Source organism: Periplaneta americana, chromosome 3, assembly GCF_040183065.1.
Source record: "Periplaneta americana isolate PAMFEO1 chromosome 3, P.americana_PAMFEO1_priV1, whole genome shotgun sequence".
Lineage (NCBI taxonomy): Eukaryota > Metazoa > Arthropoda > Insecta > Blattodea > Blattidae > Periplaneta > Periplaneta americana.
This window is the reverse complement of record NC_091119.1, coordinates 71,962,924-71,978,493: the sequence shown is the minus strand read 5'-3', so window position 1 is coordinate 71,978,493 and position 15,570 is coordinate 71,962,924. Positions and strand designations below refer to the sequence as shown.

The following is a 15,570-nucleotide window of genomic DNA, read 5'->3' as shown; positions in this document are numbered from 1 at the left end:
GCATGGGTGTTGTCACCCGCTACGTGACGGGCCACTGGTTCAGGGTGGTGCAACAAGTGGGTGTTGGGTGGAGCGTGAAACCACTTGCTGCTATAATCTTCGATCTCTCCATTGCTTCAACTCCCCCCCCCCCTCTTTCTTTATAGATTTCTTTTATAAACTAACGAGGAAAAAACTGAGATTTAAAAACAAACATAGGCTGTTTATCTGATAAAACAATTATTAAGACATTTCTATTGTCTTTGTGTGTTTTTTTTTTACTTTCTCTGTTCTGAAGTAGCCAATGTAATTTTCGCTGAATTAAGTAATTTTTTAACAGAAATTATTCACAGTGATAAGACATTTGTGTTAAATTTAATATGTTTGAAGATTTTTTTTCGCACAAGATTCTCGCGATTTTTCTGGTATTTCGGTACCATTATTCACACTTTCAGCCACTTTTAAAACCATGTGTTCCCACCTCTGGCTTCAACGACAACCTGCAGTCTCTGGGTCACACTCCTCCTGTGAGATGCGCTCTCATTCTTCTTTGAGACCTTTTCGTAGCTCTTACAGAGTCTCTGGATCGTGATGACGGACTTTTTTTTTTCCGAAACTGTCCAACATTATGTCCAATTGGACTGGACTCAGTGCTGGTCATTGCATGGATCGAGTCCCTACCTCATTGTGGACACATCCTGCCACATTAGGACATACATTGCCCTGCATGAGGACGAAATCGTCATCAGTATATGATTGGAAAGAACGTGTTCCCCAAGGATTTCTTCTATATAGTGATGAGCCTAAGAGATCCTTCCTCCATAAAGACGTCTGTTCGGGTAACCCTGATCCCTGCACGCACCATCACTGAATATTGTCCTTGATCAAAATGTGCATGGAGAATACCTATCTCCAGTCCTCCTCCACACCTTTTCTCGCCCATTTGAGGATCCGACGCTGAATCGGAAATCATTTGGTAATAAAACTCTTGCCCATTGTTCATTAGCCCATTTCATATGATCTAGGGTGACCAGATGCCCTGATTTTCGTAGGATATTCTCTCTGTTTTTAGCTCTTTATCCTGCGGCCTGCGTAAAAGCTTGAAAACCGTATAAATATCCTGCTTTTTAATTTTATCTGCTAAAAATCCTACGAAATAAAATTTGAAGCGAAAGTTCTACGAATATGTGAAGGGGAAAACAACGAGAAATACTTAGCAGCATTGTTCACAGAGTGCCTATATATTACATGAATTTAATGTACAACTGAATAGACTACAGTGGACTATATGTTGTCAGTAAACAGCTGGATACATTAAGAAGATTGCTTGATTGATTGATTGATTGATTGATTGATTGATTGATTGATTGATTGATTGATTGATTTATTGATTGATTGATTAATTAATTAATGTACGGTGTCCATTCTTGTTCATTGATTTTCTTTGCTATTCTCTTTGATATCTTCTATTCTCTATGAAAGAACGAATTTGAACATTTATTGGCTGTAGCAGAACAGGGTGGCTTTCCATGTTACCCTCAATTGAACATGTGCTTCAATTGTATCGATTCATACTTGGAATCACAAGAAAGGTGTCTCACTGTGATAAAATATAATTATTTGTTACCTAATCCTTTATCTGAAATATGGTTGCATTTTGATAGCCAAGCATGACTTTTGCACAATATTGTACAATTTTGAGAAGGACAAGATGGCTCTATTTTACGTTCTTCTAGACTGCTTGCTGATATAAAAGAAGAAGAAAAAACTCTCCGATAGGTTAGATTGTGTATTTGATCTTCAGTTGTTAATACTAAACTAAAAGTTCTGAAAAATGATGACCTCGTTAATGTTTCCGACTTTTGAAAAAATGGTAACATTGTTTTATTCTACTTGTATTGAATTCTTAAAGCAATGAGATTTTCAGTTCTGAACTCATTGTGTTAAATTGGGTAGATATTAAGTCTGTCTTTGATTGAAGTAATGTTCAGAGATTCGTAAACTTTTCTCTATTTAGGTACTTATTTATTTATTTTGCTAATAATTGTAACATAAAATATAATATAAACAGAAAAACTTTAGCTCACCCTTGAAAGAGTAGAACTCGTGCTCAGGGGCGGATTCCTGAATTGAAATTAAGAAGTATATAATACAATTTGTCTTAAGTCTACTATACAATAAGAATATATAAATTCAAATTTCAATTTTTAAATTTTTATAAAATCCATACATAACTTTTTAAATTTAATACGAGAACTATTAGAATTGACAAGATTAGGATATTTAAATATAAATTTGTTACATATTCTTGGGCCTAAATTACTACTATGATTAAATACTGCAGCAGTGTTGCATTTTGGTTCAAACAATCTTAAAGAATTCATACCTTTTGTTTCATAACTATGAGAATACAATTCAAAATTATTTCGATTTTTATGTATGAATTTTATTAATACAATATAATAAATTTGTCTTAATATAAGAACATTGAAGTCTAAAAACAATTTTTGAGATGGAAAATCAGTAGGTTTATGAAGACATATTTTAATTATTTTCTTCTGTAATAAATAAAGTGGATTAAAATTGGATTTAAATAAGCTACCCCATCTTATAATTCCATACATAATTACCGATTGAAATAAAGTTAAGTATATTAAACCTCCCAGCACGCAATATTTTCCTTCTGGGGCATAAACACAAGCCTACGACAAACATGGCCATAGACCTACTACAAACATAGTCGTAGAAACACACAATAACTGTTAAAATTGATTTTATAATATGATTTTTCAATTTTATTTTCAAGTGTTCAGTGTTTTAAATATCCTTTTGCTCGCCAATGTATTTTATTTCATTCTCTTTGTTTCTTACTCTCAGGCTTCACCATTTTTGTCTTCTCCTCCATTTTTTTCCATCTTTGTCTCATTCTTCTTTCTGTTACTCTCTTTTCTCTTTTTATCTATTAGCTACTTTCTCTTTTTCAATTTGTTTCTTTTATTTTCCGTTCATCATTCTTTGGTTATATATTTATTTATATTAACTTAGTAGTTAGTAACGTTTTTGTCTTATATTATCGTTGCTTATTTCATATTTTACATGTTTCCTTCCGACCTCACTTCCGCTGTACGTGTGTTTGGTTCCAATTTTTTATGACCCAAAATACAGCGAGGAGTGTCGCGCAGGTTTCTCGAACAGTGTCTGTCTTATAAAATGTTTTTTCGTCATTTATATTTGCTAGCTCAGCAGGATGTGAATTAACGGGGGGGGGGATGCCGGGAATCGTTCCCCTCCTCCCAGAGAATTGGGTGACTCATATTGAAATGGCATGAATTTGTTCTTGTCAGGGACAATATCTATCCCTTTCTGGTGCCAAATTTATAGTTACATATTTTATATATGTTATTTTATTAATGTATAGTAAACTCTGCAGGATTGGGGACTTCGTGGCAGTCTCCCAACGTTTATTGCGAAGTTCATGACAGAGCGGTATTTCCGAGTTCGAGTAGGCACCACACTTTCTAACGAACATCTCCAAGAAAACGGCGTTCCGCAGGGGTCTATATTAAGCGTTCTTCTTTTCTGCATTGCGATCAATGGAATTGCCCACTGTGTAGGTGGACTAGTATCTTCTCTGTTGTACGTTGATGACTTCAGTTTGTATTACAGCTCCCGATATCTTCCATCTATCGGTCGACAGTTGCAACTGGTCATCAACATGCTATCAGAATGGGCTGTTCGAAATGGCTTTAAATTCTCCACTCTGAAAACGTAGTGTGTTCATTTCTACAACCTTCGTGGACTTTATCCACATCCTGAACTGCGTCTTAATGGAGTGGAATTGCAATATACAGACACTTCGAGATTTTTGGGCATTATCTTTGAATTTAAATTAACGTGAGAGGCGCATATACATGATTTAAGAAGGCGTTATGAAAAGTCCTTAAATATTTTACGCCTTTTGTAAAGGGTTCGTTCATTGGGGTGCAAACTGCATAGTGCTTTTACGTCTTTATCATGCTCTTATCCGATCAAAGCTAGATTATGGCTGTTTTATTTATGGCTCAGCAAATAAATCGAAGTTACGTCTTTTAGATACTATCCCAGATCACATATAGATTGATCATTCCTATGTTAAAATCGGTTACACTTTGAAGAGAACAGCCGCCAGGATCGCCACCTGTCTGCCGTAAACGAACGCGAGATGAAGTACAATCGCTAATGCAATGCAAATGGGAGTTATGACTTGACTCCTTATGTAACAACTAGATGGCAGCATAGTAAACCTGACAAAAGTTGTTAGCGTCAAAGCCTGTAACGCAGAGCAATCTGGATATATATGATCTAGGATACTATCCATCACCATGGGATACGATTCGCTACAGGGGCCTTCCGAACGAATCGGATAGGGATAGAAACCCTGTATTGTGAAGTCGGAGAACCAACCCTGTAACGGTGACGTAATGTGTTGTTGTGCTCATATGCTGTTAAGCTGCGCTTGCAGCCTGAGCACAATTCTTACGACTCCTTTCACCATTCGTCTCTTTACGGCCGATACAGTGAAAGTCCAGGGAGACTTCGTTCATCACGTGTCCGGTTTCGTGAACTGTTCTCTGAATTTGACATCCTTGCACCACCAGTTCGCACACTGGAGTATACCACCACTCCACTGTGAATTATGCGACGTTTCATGTTTGATGTAAGTCTCAGTTGGAGTTTTAAGAATTTTACATCAACTTTTGTTTATAGACTTCGTTTTAGTGAACTTTGTATTATGATTTCCAAATTATTCTTTAGTTCTTACTGACGTATCCTGGGTAAAAATGATGGTGTTGGTTGTTCCTTCGTGGCTAATGGAAGGATATTTTAATATAAATTGAGCCAATATGCAGTCTTTTTAATTCTGAACTCTATGCATTTTACAGAGCTTATTGCTTTTAATTAGACAACCCCGAGGGAGATTCCTTATCTGCTCTGACTCTAGCGCCATTCAATTCCTGCAGTGTTTGAATTCTGATGATCCGCTTGTGTTGAGAACCCAGGAGCTTTTCCACACCCTCCTAAGTTCTGATTCTGAGATTGGAGTAGTGTGGATTCGGGGTCATGTTGGAATCCCTGATAACGAGGCAGGGGATGTTGCAGCAAGGGACGCACCGTTCTGAGGTGTATTGGCGCGAGAGGTGGCAAGATATTCAGAATTACCTGAAATGTACAATATGGTGGCAATGGGAAGGAGGATGGTCTGCACAAATTACGAAGTATAAAGAATACTGTTCGTTTGGGATTCGTCCACAAGACCGTCACGACACGAAGAAGTTTTACTCACCTGTTTAGAATTGGCCACTGTTACTTGACACATGGCTATCTCTTACGTGGTGAGCCTCAGCCGGAGTGTGAGATATGCCGTGTACCAATTACAGTCGAACATATTTTATTGCATTGCACGAAATATGACCGTGACCGTCGACAATATGCAATTCGGCCGACTCTACGTGACGCTTTTGGAAATGATTTTAATTGTACAAATGCAGTTTTGAAATTGTTATCGAATACAGGACTTGACAGGGTGATTTAAGTTTTTTTATTGGCCCGTTTTACTTATCCTCCGGACTCTTTACATTCGGAGGTTTATATCAGCGTCGCCGGTGTGCCGGAATTTTGTCCCACAAGAGTTCGTTTACATGCCAGTAAATCTACTAATATGAGCCTGTAGCTTTTAAGCCATCGACATGGGCCGGGATCGAACCCGCAACCTCGAGCACAGAAGGCCAACTCTATACCAACTGCGCTACCCAGGCCGATTTGTTTTATATATATTTTTAACATGGCCTACTTGACATTTCGGACCTTTTACATCCGACTATTTTATAAAATGTTAGTGTTTTGAAATGCGCCAGATAATTTATTCTGGTGGTATTTGTTTTATTATTTTTATGTATCACCTTGTTGAAACTGCATTTGTGTACCTCGTTTTTACTGTGACAACGGTTTTTAGTTTGTTTTAGCATTCAGCCTATTGTACTGTTTATGTTTTGATTTTGTTACGAATTTTAGATAAGGGCGCAAATAGCCATAATAGCTGACGCGCCCTTTTAAATCCCTTAACTAAATGTAGTGTATAACAACGATTTCAATTTCCTTTTTAATGTAAGTTTTGCGCTGTAACAATACGAGACGGCCCGGCCAACGCTTCTTCTAATTATTAACAGTATTCTTTATCGACAATGAGTAGGGAAATCTGTTGTTTAACAGTTATGATTAGGGTTGTCAACTTTTTTTGAAGAAAATACGAGAGATTAAGAAATTGACAAAATTTCACATATAACATTCACAAATTATTCCGTTCAGTTACTAAAAGACAATTTTATTCTACACTTCAGCAGCTATGCTTAATTTAAGAGTATTTTGAGACATGTCTCGCGCAATAGTTGAAGTCGACTGCAGTTTTCAGCTCTGATGTGTCGTGCTCATGTTTCGAACATCTGTCCAAATATTGTTCTTGAGATTAAACATTCTCTTTGTATGAGCATTACTACTTGGTATGCTTAGAACAAAACTATCCCGGGAAATACGGGAGAGTTGGCAACCCTAGTTATAATATTTACATTTTCGTTTTAAAGGTAGCCAGAAACCACGATCTTCTCACAGTTTTACCGTACGGGAAAAACTGCAAGGATAAGAACGATTAATTAATACTGATTTTATAAATTTTAATGCCCTCCACCCCTTTCCCCGGAGAAAGCATTCAATTCGCACTCTGTATCACAGATACGAATGCCGAGCTTGGAACGGAAAGCTGCACCGGTTCATGCGGATTCCGAGATTCATTCGTGGCCGTAAGATGTGGCAACACTGAACTGTTGCAAGGCCACGCGACTGGAATGCCGAAATTCACATCTCGCGCAGACAGGCCGAGAAGACGAAATCATTGCCAGCCTGTTTGGCTGATTGCCTCTCATTTCGTGCTCAATCGCTGATATATAAATTGTCGATGACAAGTTTGGATTTTTGTAACTTGATTTTTTTTTATAAATGTTGCAAATTGATTCCAATGTCTTTTATCAGATTTGAAGTAATATGTGCCACGCATATGCACCCGTACACATTCGAAAACCAGTTTATTATATTATTATTTTTATGAAAAGTGGTATTATTGCAGAAAATATTGAATCTATGCAATAAAATAGTAACCGATAGTATATGTTTCCTTCAGGAATATTGGGCGCACTCAATATACTTTATATAGTCTTTATGCTTCATTCACTGCATTAATAAAAAGCATTTGCTTAATATTATCATTGATTGTATTTTCCGTCAGTAAACAGAAAGGGGTTTGAAAAAAAAAAGTCAGCTACTTATAAGAGTAAATTCTCGTAAATTACCAATAAATACAGACTTAAAAAAACTTTATCGTAATTTACCCATTGGTCATAAACTTCTTTGGCATTGCTGAATAACAAAATAACTGCTGTACTTAAAGTAGTAAATAGACTAGATTGGTGAAGTATGGATAGCCAAGCCTTTAGCACCAGCTATGGCAGCAGTCGGCATATGTACTATAGTACATTTTAGTAATTGTAGAACGCGACTTTTCAACCCCCACCCTCTAGTTCACCTGTACCGGCAGGGTTGGTTGACATCTAGCATATGAGGTGAATGAGCTAGTTAAGTTTGCTGCGATCACTGTTGAATGACTGATATGGCCTTAAACATCATGTAAAAAATCGGTTTATCTCGCCATCGTATAAATACTCTTAGGCCTACATATGAAAATTGGGTCAATAAGGAACATTTGCTGAACGTAACATCATTTTTCCTGATTTCCTTTTCTGAAAAGAGCCCGAAGACTTGCAAAACAGCTTGAGACTTAATGTACCGACCTCCTTATTATGGGGTGATTGTTGACGCCCTCAGGACCTCATTCCTATATCGTGATTCACTATTTGATGACATCTATTGATTCAGCTAACAGAAGACAAGTCTGACGGGGTCAGCACAGAACAGCCAAATATGTCCCTCCGTCCCCCTGGGAGTTTTACGACCTCCTCAAATTGATGGCATCTGTTTGTAAATCATGTTACTACATCGTGGTGCATCTTATACTGACCTGAAGATTGAGTTACAGTAGGTATCATGATTCACAATGGTGTCACCTGTTGATTTAGCTACATAGCATCCAGATCCAACACAGTCTACTATGAAAGCCTCTCCATCACCTGTGACTTATGCAGCTCACTCAGTTGAGATCTGTGTGAATGGTACTACATCTGCTGCATCTTCAGTGGGCCAGAATCTATTGAAAGATGATAGACGAAGCTGAAATTAATGAAGGCGAAAGTTACCCAGCTATTATGCTTCAATTGGTTTAAAGGAAAAACCTCCAATCAGGTGTAATTTGTCCTAATCAGGATTTGAATCCAGTACTGTTTGTTTCACAGTTGGACATGCTAACCATTACTCCACAGTGGTGGACCACAACTTAATTTATTTATAAATTAAATTTATTAATACACGAATAATGCTACAAATACAGTATTTCGGCCAAGGTTATTTTTTTTTCAAAGCCTTGTCATGATTACCGTTGTTATGATTGGTGAAGCCACTCTTTGTTAGTCTATCTTCGATGTCAGTGAACAATTACCATGTACAGAGTGTGTTGTAATTTTGTGTGGAACCTTGTAGAGATATATTCCTCGAGCCATTCTAGCATGGTATAACCCAACATATCCCTATACGAAATCAAACAATTATGAAAATAATAGCGTGTGAATGGTTGGCTCTTCTTCTGGCATCAAGTACTATAACATTCCATTACATTACTCACTCAGCTTATAGTCAGTGAAGAAGGCATACTACTGAAAGTATGGTGATTAGGGCACCCGCATTATGCTTTATTTTCATTTGTGTTTAACATACCATATTTAATGGAACACAAATATTCTAAATAGCTTATTTATCTATTTATTACTGTTATGAATTTTATGAATAAAAATTTGTTTCAAACCTATAAACTTAAATCAAATGCTGTATTGAAATGCCATTTTATGACTTACACAATTACACATTGCAATAATAACAAAACAATGCTAAAGAATGAAAGTTCTAGTCACTGTAAGTCTCTTTCAGTTTCTTCATCTTCATCACCATGAAGAGGTTGATTAATTGAAAATTTCAGGTGATCCTTAAGATTTTCTTCTGTCAGACATGTCCTTTTAGAATTCAAATCCAACTGAGCTTAGAAAAGCTTCTCTCAACTGAAGCAGACAATGGAGAAACCATAATTGACTTCACTGCCAGCTTACTTAATGTAGGCATCTTAGTGGAATGTTTCTGCTAAAAGGATAAAACAAAAGAAAAAGACAAATTTTCTCCATGTACCATTGCTGCATATGTTGATATTTCTTCCAGTGGAACATCAACAGTAGAGGAATGTTTCAGTTCATCTGAAGTAAAGATGAAAGAAATCTGCTCAGGTTTGACTAATATTGGATCTAAATTCTGAACTTCCTTGCAGAAGTTTATTCATATAGTTTGCAAATTATTTTACAAGCAATACCAGAACTTTGCAACAACTGAAGAATTGATGATGGAAGAAACAAGACCAGTGTTGTATCAATATTACCAGATTACAAAACCTTTACAAAGTTCATCAGAAACTTGAGTTACAGCTCTAAGTTCAGGTTTAAGCACTTCATCTTCAACAAGTTGTTTTAAGTTTGTTACCTTCTCCATTTTCTAAATTGATCTAATGTTTAAGTGACTGATGAAATTTATGCTGTGATATTTTCGTCTTTAGCCATGTGACCCAACGAGTTATTACAGGAACTGGAGGTAGAACAAATGTTCCTGCTTCTTTTAACTAATCCAGTGATCTCTCCATTCTGGCAGTAATTTTCTCTAAAACAGTCTTAACAGCCGCAATGAATTCCTGAGCAATTTTCAATGAAAATCTAATCTCTTCAATACAAAGATGCAATACGTAAGCCCAACAGGTAGAATACAAAAGCTGAGGCGCAAGTCCAGCCAATTGCCTGCCAGCAGAAAGCATGTATGGTGCACTGTCTGATATTAAAACAATCAAGTTACTTCTATGAACACCAGTAAGATCCAGTGCATCAAGTATTAAATTTACTATAAGATCAACATTACAATGTTGAACAGGTTTTGTTCTCACAACACCCAAAGGACCAACAAGAATATTCACCAACCTACGATTCTTTATATCTGTTGTTTCATCAACCACTAAATAAAGAGAATTTCCCTCACATTTTGACTGTTTCCTGGGGGTCTTCTTCAGAACACTTGGCAAAATATCTTCTCAGATTGGTTCCACTGGGAGCCAGCTTCATAGATGTAGATGTTGCTATCCACTAACGAAATTATTCATTTCGGAGAACATGAAGTGGAATACGAGCAGAAGTGAATGTTTTGACCATTTCTTTAATGTTAGCCTTGTTATCTTCCATATGCTGCAGTACTTGAGGTACCACTGGTGCATATGCTGCTAGGACCTCCTGGAATTTAACCATGTTCCTCATTCTGTTTCCGAGATTTACGTTTAAAACTTTCACATGGTTTTGCAAAACTGACTTCTTTTCAAAATTAATACACTCCGAACATAAAGTACATAAAAGTTTCCCTTTTTCACCCACCAAGTGATCTGAAGAAAACTCGTGAACCCTCTGTACTGCACTTCCTGATGATTTTGACATACTGATACTCAATAGATTTTAACTGCTCTGATTAAAGTGCGCACTGACTAATGACAGTAATAACATTGTTGTCCTGTTTCTCACAGAATTGCAGTTTTATTTTCTTTAAGGAGAGGTTGTATGCATATTTGGTAAAAAATATGTGTCTATTTTGATTGTGTAAAGCTTGCTTAATCATCTCTCATTCTTATTTTGTGTCAAAACGTCCTAAAAGGCCCTTTAAATGCCATTTAAATATCTAACGCTATAAGAGGTACGCTCCTTTTCGAGTAGAAATTTCTGTCATGAAAAAGTAAATCATAATTTTAAATTTGTGGGACCTGGGGATATTTTGCTACAAGTAGGGAAATAAAATGTGTTGTCTGCATTGTTCCCGCCTTATAACCTTCTGTTTAGCCCATCCAAATCTTCTCCATATGTGTCTGCATGGAAAAACCCAAAATACAAATGAGTCCCTCAATAATATCATTTGGTGTAGGGTGCCAAAAACTGTTTTTGTAGTAGCAGAGACACTGTCAGTTGGTGTACATGATGTATTAACATTCAACTAGGAAAGTAATGGTAGGATTAAAGTTTTAAAGAGATTAGGAATAGAACCAGGAGCGAACATGGTGGAGGCACGCAAATACAGTAGCGTGCAAATTAATCCGAACACGACATATTTTTACATTTTCTGTCATTATTGTCCTCACAGCTGCTCATACCGCTTTAATTGACATCTGTAGTACGTGTAATTCCATTGTTGAAGGCCTGTCGTTATTATTTTTTTTATAATATGTGACATTTTGCCTGTCGTTTTGTACTTATAAGCATTTCAGTTGTGTTGAAGACTTAATACTGCAATCCTGTGTACATTCTGTCATCTTCACAAATGGATACAACTCCACGAAAACGGTCTAAAATTATAACATTAGCAGAGCATTCTTCTATGACACAGAGGCAAATTGCTGCAGAATGTCACATCGGTTTGGCTACTGTTAATTCGATCATAAAACGATACAGGGAGACTGGATCCATCACACCCCAGAAAAAAGGAAACTGTGGCCGGAAAAGGAAGACTTCACCTGCAGATGATCGTTTAATTCTCAGGAAAAGTAAATTAAATCCTAGACTAACTGCTGTCGACTTAACCCGCGAGTTAATGGCTACCACTGGGGCGAATATTCACGTCACAACAGTGCGGCGTAGGCTTTTGGAAGCTGGACGAAGGGCTTGTGAGCCTATTAAGAAGCAACTGCTAATCCCTGTTATGTGCAAAAACGGTTAATGTGGGCAAAATTACATCAACACTGGACAGTGAATGATTGGAAGAATGTACTTTTTTCCGATGAGTCTCATTTCGAGGTCCACGGCCACCGTGTTTCTTACGTACAGAAAGGATCTGAAAAAGTAACAGCAGCTCATCTCCAACAATCACCCAAATACCCCCCTAAAGTAATGTTTTGGGGTTGTTTTACACATGAAAGGCCTGGAGCATTAATACCTATCAAGGGAATGATGAATTCTGACAAATATATTCACTTATTGGAAACCAGAATCGTACCCCAGCTGCAAAAATCATTTCCGGATGGCAGAGGTGTTCCAACAAGACCTGGCACCATGCCATACGTCTCGAAAAACTACAGAATTCTTCAACAAGAAGAATATTCAGGTACTCCCCTGGCCAGGCAACTCACCCGACATCAACCCCATTGAGAACTTGTGGTCAATTTGCAAAAGAAGAATGCAAAAAATGGATTGTTCTACAAAGGAGAAGATGATTTCTGCCCTCATTGGTGTATGGTTTCGCGATGAAGAAATGAAGAATATTTGTGTGAAATTAGTGGAATCCATGCCAAATCGTCTCAGAGCTTTTATTAGGAACAAGGGAGGCCACATAGATTACTGAGGTATGTCTTAGATCCTTTTTTTATCCCGTTTGAGTGTTTTTGCATAAGTAATTATGTTGTTCGGATTAATTTGCACGCTACTGTATATTATCTCCAGATATTGATTGTGAGTCGAAGTGCAGGAGAGAAAGAATAAAAGAGATCTTAAAAGGGCTAGAGAGGATGAAGGATGATCCAGAATATGGACCAGGTGCTCATTAAAGACAGGGTTAAGTTTAGGTGTCATTTTCTCATTTATTTTTTTCTATATAAATGTACTTTTTTCTCAAAAACTACTACGAGTAGAAACTTGAAATTTCAAACACTAATTCATGTCATAAAACTAAATAATTCATGGTTTTTTCATGCTCCGTATTGTATAATCAACAAAATTAAAAAATATTTTCTTTGAAAAATATGTTTAAAAACTTACCTTTCAGAAAAATTATATAGTTATGTACAAAGTTGCATCCTTCTAGTTCAAGTAGTCCCTGAGAATAAGGTGCATAAAGTTCGTGAATTTAACATGGCGGACATAGTACATACATGCTCCCCTCAAGATGTCATATTTTGTTGAAAAGTATTTATCAGACTTGTCATGTTGCTGGAATTTTTAATTCTTGGTTACAATATAAATATTATGTTAGACTAACAATTAAGCAAACAGCTAATATTCCAAGAATTGTGCTTTCGTTTACATATTATATGTTTATGCTTCGTTTTTTAAATTATGCTTTCAAAATTTATTAGTTTCCTCTAGACCCCTAGATAACCAAAGTTATGTTCAAGGTACTAACCACGTATCTAAAGTGCTGTTATGCTTTTTATGTCTTTGGGTTGCTCTAATGATCAGTGATCACTATGCTTGTAGGATACTGTGTTCATATACAGATTATGCGATATTAGTACTGCAGCTACTGGGCGGGAATATTAGAAAAGATTTCCAGATTGTAGGCATTCAATTCGAGAGGTATTTACACTTATAGTCGGAGGCACTGATTTTGGCAGATGACCTCGATGACATTTCCAGTAGGCGAGCCAATATTGTTTCTGTAAACTGCGAGAATGAGATGCGATAACATTCTGAGTCGTTCATATTTTCATAACAGCAGCTCATATCAATTATCCTTATTATGAAACACACCGCGGTACAGTCCTACTTAAAGAATGCCTTTAATAAATGTAAATGACTTCCGTTCGCAATGATTTTACAATACGTCTCCTACATTTTCTAAATTAAATTAATTCTTAATTAAAAGGAAAATTCTACCCTTACCAGACCAATATACAAGATTTGTCCAGTAATAATCTAGGGATCGTCTACTGGTGGTGCGACAATTCAAGTTAATAAAAATTACGATTCTTCTTAATAATCAAAATATAATTTGGTTAATTGGGTAAAATTGCATGCTGCGGAAGTTAGATTTATATAAGAGTATAATAAATAGGATTGTAATGGATATTACAGGGGCAATAATTTCTTCACACGCACATTGTGAATAGAACAGAGAAGAAAGCATTTTAAAATATTCGAAATTGTACAAAATATCGGAGAAACCAATTTTCCCTGCACAAATTGCACCAATTGAAAAATATAATTACCATTCACAATAAATATTGTATTTTATGGATTCTAAAAAGTTTATTAATCTAGAGGTATTGGCTGATGACTATATTAAATTCCAGCACAACATTCATTCAGAATATGTAGAAATTACACTTTGGATTTTACTAAAGGTATAGGCCTACTATCAAAAGGTGTTACATACGCCCTTAAATACTGTACATGTGTTACCTGTGCGATATCCGATGTTTAATATTTAAAAATATAATTCATAGTACTGAAACTGCCATATTGAATTCGCACAAATTGTATTATTCGTAATTTTCGTCTCGAAAATCCCTAAGATATCTAATTTAATTTTTCACCCATTTTTGTCCCACTCCACCACTTTAGGGACAAAGTCGGACTAAATAATACCTTATTCGTATTCTGTGATCGCAAAGATCCCCAGATATCGACTTTCATCGAGATCGGATGACATGATTTCTCACTCCCTTCTGCCTTTTCATCAGTACCTTAGGATATGGTATTTAAAAAATCTAAGAATGTTTAACCAATATTGTAGAGAGTAACCTTCACTTTAAATTTTACGTCTCTAGTTAAATATAGTTTAGTGCATTTTTAAAATCGTCGACTTCTTTCTCTCTCCTCTCTGCTCGAAAGTAAATAAAAAAAAAAAAAATAAAAAAAAAAGTTATTTCAAGGGAGTAGCCTACATGAAATTGAATTTTTTTACTTTTCTTATACATTTTAGAAACAATTCTGAGAGATGAGATGAATAGTCTAACCCAATTTTATGAGTGAATCTTTGTATTAACAGCTAGCGCGTCTGGCCGCGAAACGAGGTGGCCAGGGTTCGATTCCCGGTTGGGGCAAGTTACCTGGTTAAACAAAATAAATCGGTATAATTATTTTGATCATTACTGCCTCCCATTTTCCATCCCTTAATGTTCGTATTTCGTAAAACTCAGTCTTATCTATTGACTAAGGATTAACATATTTCCATATACATATATATTTCCATATATATAACAGATTATATTTCCATTTCGTACAATATTCTGGTCACGAGACATAATCATATACTTTGTCTTTTCGGGATTTACCACCAAACCTATCGCTTTATTTGCTTCAAGTAAAATTTCCGTGTTTTCCCTAATCGTTTGTGGAGTTTTTCCTAACATATTCACGTCATCCGCATAGACAAAAAGCTGATGTAACCCGTTCAATTTCAAACCCTCTCTGTTATCCTGAACTTTCCTAATGGCATATTCTAGAGCGAAGTTAAAAAGTAAAGGTGATAGTGCATCTCCTTGCTTTAGCCCGCAATGAATTGGAAAAACATTAGATAGAAACTGGCCTATACGGACTCTGCTGTAAGTTTCATTGAGACACATTTTAATTAATCGAACAAGTTTCTTGGGAATACCAAAGACACATATAGACTACT

The 15,570-nt window shown here is 36.3% G+C and overlaps 1 protein-coding gene across 1 annotated transcript in view; it reads left to right on the top strand.

Annotated features, from left to right (window-relative positions):
* The window catches only part of N (neurogenic locus Notch protein), a 433,061-nt gene that overhangs the window by 356,397 nt on the left and 61,094 nt on the right, over positions 1-15,570 (top strand). The gene's annotated exons all lie outside the window — the stretch shown is intronic.